Here is a 9,602-nt window from a genome sequence, read left to right on the forward strand (position 1 = left end):
TCTTTTTTAAAAAAAGGGGTTTTTGGGGTTTTTGGTTTGTTTTTTTGGGGGGTTTGGGGTTTTTGTGGTTTTTTTTATTTTTAGAGGGGGGGTTTTGGGGTTTTTTTGAGCTTTTTAAATTTTAATTTTTGAATAAAATTTTTAAAAAAATTTTTAAAAATTAAATTTCCCAAATGAAGGGCCCTTTTAAATTTGTTCGGGAAACCCTGAGTTTTAAAATTTTTTAAAAAAACCCCCCAAATTTTTAAAAATTTTTCAAAAAAGGGTTTTAAGAAAATTGGAAAATCCCATAAAATGCTTTAAAAAAAATGTTTTTTAAAAAAAATTTTGGGGCTAAAAACTTTTTTTTTTTGAAATTTAATTTTCAAAACTTTTTTAAGGGAAAACAAAATAATCTTTAACCGGGAAAAAGGGAAAAAAAACCCCCAATTTGAAGGAAAAAAATTTTTTTTAAAGGGGTTTTCTAGAAAATGCAATTTTTTGGGCGGAAAAATTTTAAAAAAATCGGGGTAGAATTTAAAAAATTTTGTGGTTTTTTTTTTGGGGGGGGGTTTTTTGGGGGTTTTTTTTGGGGGGGTTTTTTGTTTTTTTTTGGGGGGGGGGGGTTTTTTTTAAAAAATTTTTTTTTATGATAAAATTTTTTTAAAAAAAATTTTATTTTGCAAAAGAAAATTTTTTTAAAAAATTGGGGATGGGAAAATTTAGGGTTGTTTTTAAAAAAAAGAAAAAAGAAAGAAAAAGATAAACCCCCAAAATTTAAAAATATTACAAAAATTTTTTGGGGTTTTTTAAAGAGATTTTTGTATTAAATTTTTTTTTAAGAAAAAAAAAAAATTTTATTTAAATTTTTTAAAAATTTAAAATTGAAAAATTTTTTAAAAAATTTAAAAAAATATATTTCTTTAAATTTTTTAAATTACAACATAAAAATTTAAATTTTTGGAAAAAAATAAAAATTTTTAAACATATTTTAAAAAAAAAAATTTTTTATTTTTTTTAAAAAACTTTATAAAAAATTTTTTAAAAGAAAAAAATATTTAAAAAAATTTTAAAAAAATTATATTTTTTTTTTTTTTGTTTTTGTTTTTTTGGGGGTTTTTTTTTTGGGGGGTTTTAGTTTATTTTTTGGGGTTTTTTTTATTTTTTTTTTTTTGGGTAATAATTTTTTATTTTTGAAAAATTTTTTATTAAAAAAATTTTTAAAAATTTTAGAAAAATTTTAAAAATTGTTCTTCCCAAAATTTTTTATTTTTTGAAAAAAGAAAAAAAGATGAAACTTTCAAAAAAATTAAAATTTTTTTAAATTTAAAAAATATTTTTAAAAAAATTTCTTTTTAGGTTTTAAAATTTTTTTTTTTATTTTAAAGAAATATAAAAAAAATCGTTTTAAAACTTTTCCAAACAAACACATATAAGTCATTTTCATATTAAACATTTAATATAATTATCGAAGAAATTCATAATATTAAACGGTACATATTGCAAATATTACTAATAGTTTTGTTATTTGTATAAACAAAATTTACTTGGACAGCAGGTAGGCACAAACACAATCAAATAATTTTAATATTATATTATATTTAATATTTTTAAAATTTTTTTGTGTTTGTGTGTGAGTATGTATAATTGACTTTGTAAATCTTTTGAGGTATGATTGTTAAATTGTGGGTCTATTAAATTTTGGGAAATTTTAAAATGTTTTTTTAAAAAAACATTTGTTGTTTTTGTTTTAAAATACAATTATTGTTTTTTTATGTGTGTGTTTGTGGTTTAAAATATTAAAAATTTGTTGGGCCAAGAATGTTTTTATTAATATATAAAATATAAATTTTTTTTGTTAATTTTTTCTTTTATTAAAATATTAAAAAAATGTTTAATTTAATATTGGTTTAGTTATTTGTAAAAAAAAAATATTTTTTAAATATTAAAAAATTTAATTTTATTTTAAATTTAAATTTTATTTATTTTGAATTACAATTTTTTATTTAATTTTTCTTTTCTCTTTTTTTCAAATAAAAATTAAAAGTTTTTTTTTATATTTGTTTGCTGTTGTTTGAATAAAAGTTTATTTTAGTTTATATGATGCTGTTTTACCAAATGTGTAGTTTTGTCTTGATAGATAATTGAATTGAAAACTGTTAACCTCAGTTAAATATAACTAGTATTAAATTGATAAGGTGGTAGCTGAGGTACTGCTGCTTAGGGTAGGGGGTTAACTTGAGTAGTAAATACTACTCTAAGTTGGAGTTTTCAACTCCAGGCGGGATGCAAGGTTTAATCCTTACATTATTTTCACTTGTTCATTGTTATATGTATATAGTTTTGACATCCACAATATATTTTGTACACTCATTGTCACTACAAACAAAATTGAATCCTATACAAAATCCCATAAGAGATTTAATAAATACAGCTATATTTAAAGGTACACCTAAAAGAGGAGATGTAACATTATTTATCTTGTTATTTGTTATTTCGATCATAAGATTCTTGAGTTTTAAAATGCCAAATGACATCTTTAAAAGGAATTTCTTTAAACATTAATGGATTGAATAATCCGTGTAAAAGGGCAAGCCTAATAAGATACATTAATCTACACAAGGCCAATCTAGTCTTCCTGCAAGAAACCCATCTCTTGAAAAAAAGATATTGATAAACTAGCCACTAATAAGTATACAGTATTGGTTAGTTCAGAGCACACTCAGAAAAAAGAGGAGTGGCTATTTTATGGAATAAAAGTATGCCCATTCCTAAAACCATTAAGTCTTATCAGGATGACAAAGGAATGTTTTGTATGGTTACAATACAAATTAATGGGAAGACTTACACTTTAATTAATGTATATTGGATACCTGGAATTGGTATTAATACAGTGAAACATCATATTGATAAGATCATATCATTCTCTATGGGGATATTATTTTAGCTGGTGATTTTAATTGTATACTGCATGAAAGTGATACTACCACTATAAGGAAAAGAAGAATTACATCTAATGCAAAACATTTAAATGATTTTGCTAATTCTTATCATTTGAATGATATTAATAATCAGATAGAGTCAAAATCATTACCATACACCTTTTTCTAACAGATACAAAACTTATTCAAAAATAGATAGGGTCTTTATTTCTAACCAGATGGTAACAGATTTAATTAATTCCAAAATCATTTCATGTCCTATATCTGATCATAACTCAATTGTTTTTGAATTCATGATAAAAATACTCATAATGTTCAGATCAAAAGGATACCAGCATACTTAACTCAGCTAAAAGACTATGAAGAATATATACTTTCAGAAGTGCAACATTTTCTAGACATAAATAATACTCCTGAAGTCTCCATTGTCTATGTTTGGGATGCCTTAAAATCATATCTATATGGACAAAGTATCAGATGGTATAATAATAAAAGGAAATCTTGGGATAAGGAATTGTTAGATATTCAAAGTAAACTAGACTCTTATAAACATAATAATAAAGAAAATATTATGGACAAGAAAGTTATTGAAGAAATAAACAAGCTAAATGAGAAATACAAAGAAATTTTAACTCATAAAGTTAAAATAACTTTAGAGAAATACAAGTTTTGTCTTATTCAATAAGTCCCAAATACTTACATAGACTTAAAAATAAAACAAAAAGATTGAATAAACAAAACCATATCAAAGAAATCTTTTCTCTAAGGAAAAAGAAGAATGTTTCTAGTATACCAGAAATACTGGATGAATTTAGAAATCACTTTCACAAGATTAACCATAACAACATTAACATGGAACCTAAAGATAAAATAAAGGAGTTTATAACCACAAACATGAATAAAAGCTTAATAAACAACAGATTAAACTATTGGACAAGAGTATTTCATATACAGAAGTTATTACACAAATAAATAAGCTTAAATCAAACAAAGCACCGGGTAATGATGGTATTATACCAGAGATATATAAAATCCTTTTAAAACTACATATTCATTCATACATAAGGTTTTTATTCTGGCCCAAACTGAGTTAATAACAGAACCATCTTGGCAATATACATTTATTTCACCAATTTTAAAACCTAATAAAGATCCAACTAGATGTTCTTCATATCGACCCATCTCATTACTTAATGTTGATTATAAAATGTTTATGAGTATTTTTGCTGATAGATTGAAGACAATTATCCCCGGCATTATAGACATAGATCAGACGGGCTTCATTGTAAATAGAAATACTTTTGATAATATAAGAAGAACTTTAACATTAATTGATTTTGCAAATAGGAAAAAGAAAGATTTAACACTTATTAGTCTTGATATGGGTTCAGCATTTGATTCAGTAAGTTGGGACTATCTGTTTACCTTACTGAAATGCACAAATTTCTCTGATGCATTTGTAAATTTAATTGAGCATTTATACAAAGGAACGCTGGCTTATATTAAGGTAGGAACATATGTTTCACAAAAATACCCATTCTTAAAGGTACAAAGCAAGGATGTCCACTTTCTCCACTATTATTCACTTTAGTAATGGAGCCTTGGGCTAATTTGATTAGAAACAGTACTGACATAGAGGGTTTTGAAATAGAAGAAAATACAACATCAAAAATTCAACTTTTTGCAGATGATGTTCTAATTACATCAGCAGGATCTAATTCTTCTATGCAGTCTTTATTTGATAAAATGATGAATTTTAAAAGTATTTCTGGTTTAATATTCAATGAAGAAAAAACTAAAATACTACCTATATATACACGAAAAAATATTCTCATTAGTGATTTTACTAAATATGTACCCAACTCAGGTCAGATAACTTATTTAGGTATAATACTATCTAAAGATATTAAATCTATTATATATAATAACTATAATACCTGTTTTCTTAATATACAAAATCTTTTTAATACCTGGAATAATATGTTTTTTACTATGGAGGAGAAGCTTACAATTATTAAAATGATAATATTCCCCAAGATTTTATACTTAATACAATCAATAATACTTTCACCTACAAAAATAACTATCAAGAAACTGAATACACTAATGTTAAATTTCTTATGGGCACCTAATAGACCTAGGATTGCATTAAAGAAACATACTAATAGCTGGTCTCAAGGGGGTATTTCTTTTCCAGACTTTAATTTATATATTATCTCTTCTATTATAAAGTTATTACTTTATTAATTGATCGGTCATATGTCTAAAATGGAAAGATTATTGGGAGCTAATTAGTATGCACTTCATGAAAATCTCCTTAACACATAAAAATATGATTATAAATAACTCCATGTTGTGGTTGCTAAAGGAATTTTGTACTTCACCTATTACACCTAAACATATGGTCTGTTACCCATTAAATATTATTATTAGTTATCGTAACTTTATATTCATGCATCCTAAGTATAGGGAATGGAATTTTATTGTATTCCCTATAATTTATACTCAGGGTATGCTTATGTCATCTACTTCTGAAGGAGCTAATTTAGCTATAGATAATAATCTAAAGTACTGGTATCAGCTGATATCTGATAATAAAGTTAAAATCTAGATTTCTTAAAACAAGAATTTGATCTAAGAGAAACTTGCTGGTTAGAGGTTTAGATCTTTAGACAACATCTCATTGATAGAATAGATCTAATGTCTATAACAGTTAAAGAATCTATTCCAAAACTGATTGATTACTTGATAATAAATTTACAGCATAAAGTTTCTGATAAAGGTAAACTTTCATATATACATAAAATTATCAGACAAGAAACTTTTTACAATGTAGATTCATACTGGAATTATTTCACCTCTATTAATGGGGACCCACCAACTCAACAAGATAAACAATATATATTGGAATCTGCTTATAGAACTACATCTTCCATTGTCTGGAGACTTTATACATGGACATTTTACATAGATCTTTTTATACACCTTTGATGATGAATAAAATTAATAATAAAGATAATCTATGTAAGAGATGTAATGTAGAAATTAATGCTGACTGGGCTCATATGTTTTATGACTGTATGAAGTTGAAAGAATACTGGAAGTCAATTAATGAATTTTGCAGGCTCTTTTACAAATAATTTCATTATTTCTAAGTCTCTTATATTATTCAATACACCTGTACCTCAATGTGTTAAAAGATTAAGCTTCCCTTGTTATGGTCTATCCTAGCAGTGGCTAGGAAAATAATAACTAGAAATTGGATTTCAGATACACCTCCTTCGTTCAATGAATTTAAAAATGTTATGAATATAATGTGTCATATGGAAATAAGCACAATTAGAATGAGAACAACTAGAAAAACATCACATTATATTGTATGGGATAATTTACAAAATTTGTTAAAAAAATTCTAATTTCAATAGCACAGTATTTTAGTTTAATTAATTGATCTGATTGTAGTGGATGTCTTTGTAAATACTTTAGTTGTTTTGTTGAATATTATAATAATACCTATTTTTAATTATTTGTATAAAATTGTTATGATATTTCTCTTATATGTTAAAACAATAAACTTGTTTTGAAAAAAAAAAAAAGAAATACACACACACCTACTTAAGAACACCATAATAAGTCACACTCACAAACTAGGAACATCATAGAGTGTATGTTGGGCTGCACAAGTCACAGTTCCACTGCCTTGCTATATCTGGTGGCGCCCTGCAGTACTCTCCAGCCACATGTCCACAGTATGTACCATGCTACACAGTATGATCCTGTGGAAACAGCTGCAACATTAACATCACAGGGAAAGGACACACAGCCCCCCACCAGTGCCAAGGTCCCCACAGCCACAGGAAGACTCTGAGGAGAGACCCCCGTGCCTGTCCCTGAAGGCAGACGTAGGCATGCCCAGTATGCCCTGGCCTTGGCAAAGAGGCAATGTATAGGTTCATAGATTAGTACTAAGCTAACTGCCCTTCCGAGCCATTTTAAGCCTAGCCAATTGTCCCTTGTGAGACTCAAACCCTACACCATGTGTTTGCAAGGCAAACACCTTAACCAATAGGCCACCGTCCCAGGGTGCACATGCACTGACATCCTAATGCCCTAGGAACTGACACCTCACTCTGACTCACATACATACTAAAAAGGATGCCAGCCACAACACACAACCTGCACCTTAACATGTATTCGCTGTGTACTGCATGCATCCAAAAGTGTCAGCCCTGAAGCACCATTATATCAACTGCTGCAGGCACAAGGTAAGTTACTCTTTATTACAACAAATGTATGGGGTACTACAGTATGCTAGCATAGGTACGGCCCTGCTGCATGTACACAAGAGAATAGAGTGGGCTAACAGGGTAGCTGCAGACAACTGACAACTATGTGGAACAGGAACCATGAACAGGCTAAAACAACTGATAAAACAAAAAATACGGGCGAAGGCAAATGCAGACACAAGCAAGGAGTTATTTGAAACGCTTTTCATCAGCTTCAACAGCTGACTTTATCAGAAATGCACTCAATAAATGTAAGGACAATATACATATAAAACCACTTAATTGACACTAATGAGCACATAAAATTTAAAGGAACAGGACATATATGTGTCCTTGACAATACAATAAATACAATTCCCAAAAATGTAATTAGTAAATAACAAAGATTTAAAGTTTTTCGTTTTAAAATAATTAAAACATAAAATTGTTAAACAAAAATATAAAATGTAAAATGACATGATTGTAGTGAGACATCGAACATGAACCACTCAAAGGAAAATTAATTAATACCTACTTAGTAGGATGATAAAAGTACAAAAAGTTGTGGGTAAATGTAGAAATTAAATTTAATTTATTACTGATGTTACTTCAATTTACTCATGTTTGTTCACCTCTTTAAACTGTTAAGTTTTAACACACTACTAATCGAACAGGAGTCGTTCAGCCCAGGGAAACTGTAAGCGCTCAGTCTCACTTGCCAAGTTAACTCAAGTTCATTAAGTTTAAGGTGTGTTGGGCCTCCCTAGGGTCAACTTTAACTTGATCTATAACCAAAACTTGAAGCTGTGATTCATATAGCAGGATATATGTTCAGCAAGGGCATTTTCAGGTTTACACTTTTTTATGGCATATAGATGTTCATACATCCTATCCCGCAGTCTTCTCTTAGTTTTACCTATATAGAACCCTAAGCAAGATGTACATCTTGCTAGGTATGTGACAAACATTGAGTTACAATTATATTTACCCTTCAATTTATACGTTGTTCCATTTACATGAAAACTATTAGTTTCATCCATAAATTTACAGTAATTACAATTCAGGCATTTGTGCATGCCCGGATTCCTTACCACTACCTTGTCCTGCTTTTCTAGTAGTGATTTAAGGTTTTTTTTTCCTTTCCTATAGATCACTCTAGGGCCTTTGCCTATTTTTTGGTGGATATCTGGGTACATCTTGAATAAGTCCCAGTTTTTTCTCAAAATAACTAAACAGTGTTCGCTATATGTACTAAATGTAGTTATGAAATTCGCAGATGAATTAATATCCAACTGTCCTATACTTTTAGTCACATACATATTGACATTTAAGCTGTCATTCCCCTCTAAATTAATACTTGGGCCTGTAGGAAATGCCATGGGTTTGACGCTTAAAAGTGGTACATACACTTTATTATGTCTTTTGTCTGTCACCTCTTGGATGAGCGTGTCTAAGAGGGATTCAGGGTACCCTCTGTGGAGGAACATGTTCTTAATGACTCGGCACTCATCAAATAACTCCTCATCCAAACTGACCATCCTAGAAGCTCTCACCAGTTGACCCTTGATGACAGATCTCTTTTGATGGAAGGGGTGACTGCTGGTGTAATGAAGGACAGTGTTGGAATACGTATTCTTCCTGAATATCTTAGCTGTAAAGGTATGCAAAGCATAATTGTTTTTTGTTTAAACAAATGTCCAGATAACACTTTCCTTCATTACACCAGCAGTCACCCCTTCCATCGAAAGAGATCTGTCATCACTACAATCATGTCATTTTACATTTTATATTTTTGTTTAACAATTTTATGTTTTAATAATTTTAAAACGAAAAACTTTAAATCTTTGTTATTTACTAATTACATTTTTAGGAATTGTATTTATTGTATTGTCAGGACATGTATATGTCCTGTTCCTTTAAATTTTATGTGCTCATTAGTGTCAATTAAGTGGTTTTATATATATATTGTCCTTACATTTATTGAGTGTATTTCTGATGAAGTCAGCTGTTGAAGCTGATGAAAAGCGCTTCAAATGAACTCCTTGCTTGTGTCTGCATTTGCCTTTGCCCGCATTTTTTGTTTTAACTATGTGGAACAGCAGGAAATCTCTGCCCAATACTGGCCATCCCATAATATGCAGTAGGGCCCTAGCCAGCAAAATCCACTGCACTAAGTGAGGGAATTACAAGCAGAGGGATCATACTACAGCTCCTTGACTGTCAGTGATAGAGTCCCCTACCCCCAACACACCCATGTTCCCATACAACTGCAGTAACATTATGTTTGCAAGGTAATAGCAGCAGACCACACAATCCCAGGAGTATCCTAGTCATTCTGGTGACATGTTCCATTTCCACAATGTGCAGGGGTCGATGTGCAATGTATGTCTGTGGTTAATAGTGTCAGGAATTAAAC

General features: G+C 29.0%; 1 protein-coding gene across 1 annotated transcript in view; it reads left to right on the forward strand.

Annotated features, from left to right (window-relative positions):
* The window catches only part of LOC122812233 (adhesion G protein-coupled receptor E2-like), a 1,024,993-nt gene that overhangs the window by 238,818 nt on the left and 776,573 nt on the right, over positions 1-9,602 (forward strand). The gene's annotated exons all lie outside the window — the stretch shown is intronic.

This window comes from Protopterus annectens, chromosome 9.part0, assembly GCF_019279795.1.
Source record: "Protopterus annectens isolate FY-2018-M chromosome 9.part0, PAN1.0, whole genome shotgun sequence".
Taxonomy (NCBI): domain Eukaryota; kingdom Metazoa; phylum Chordata; order Ceratodontiformes; family Protopteridae; genus Protopterus; species Protopterus annectens.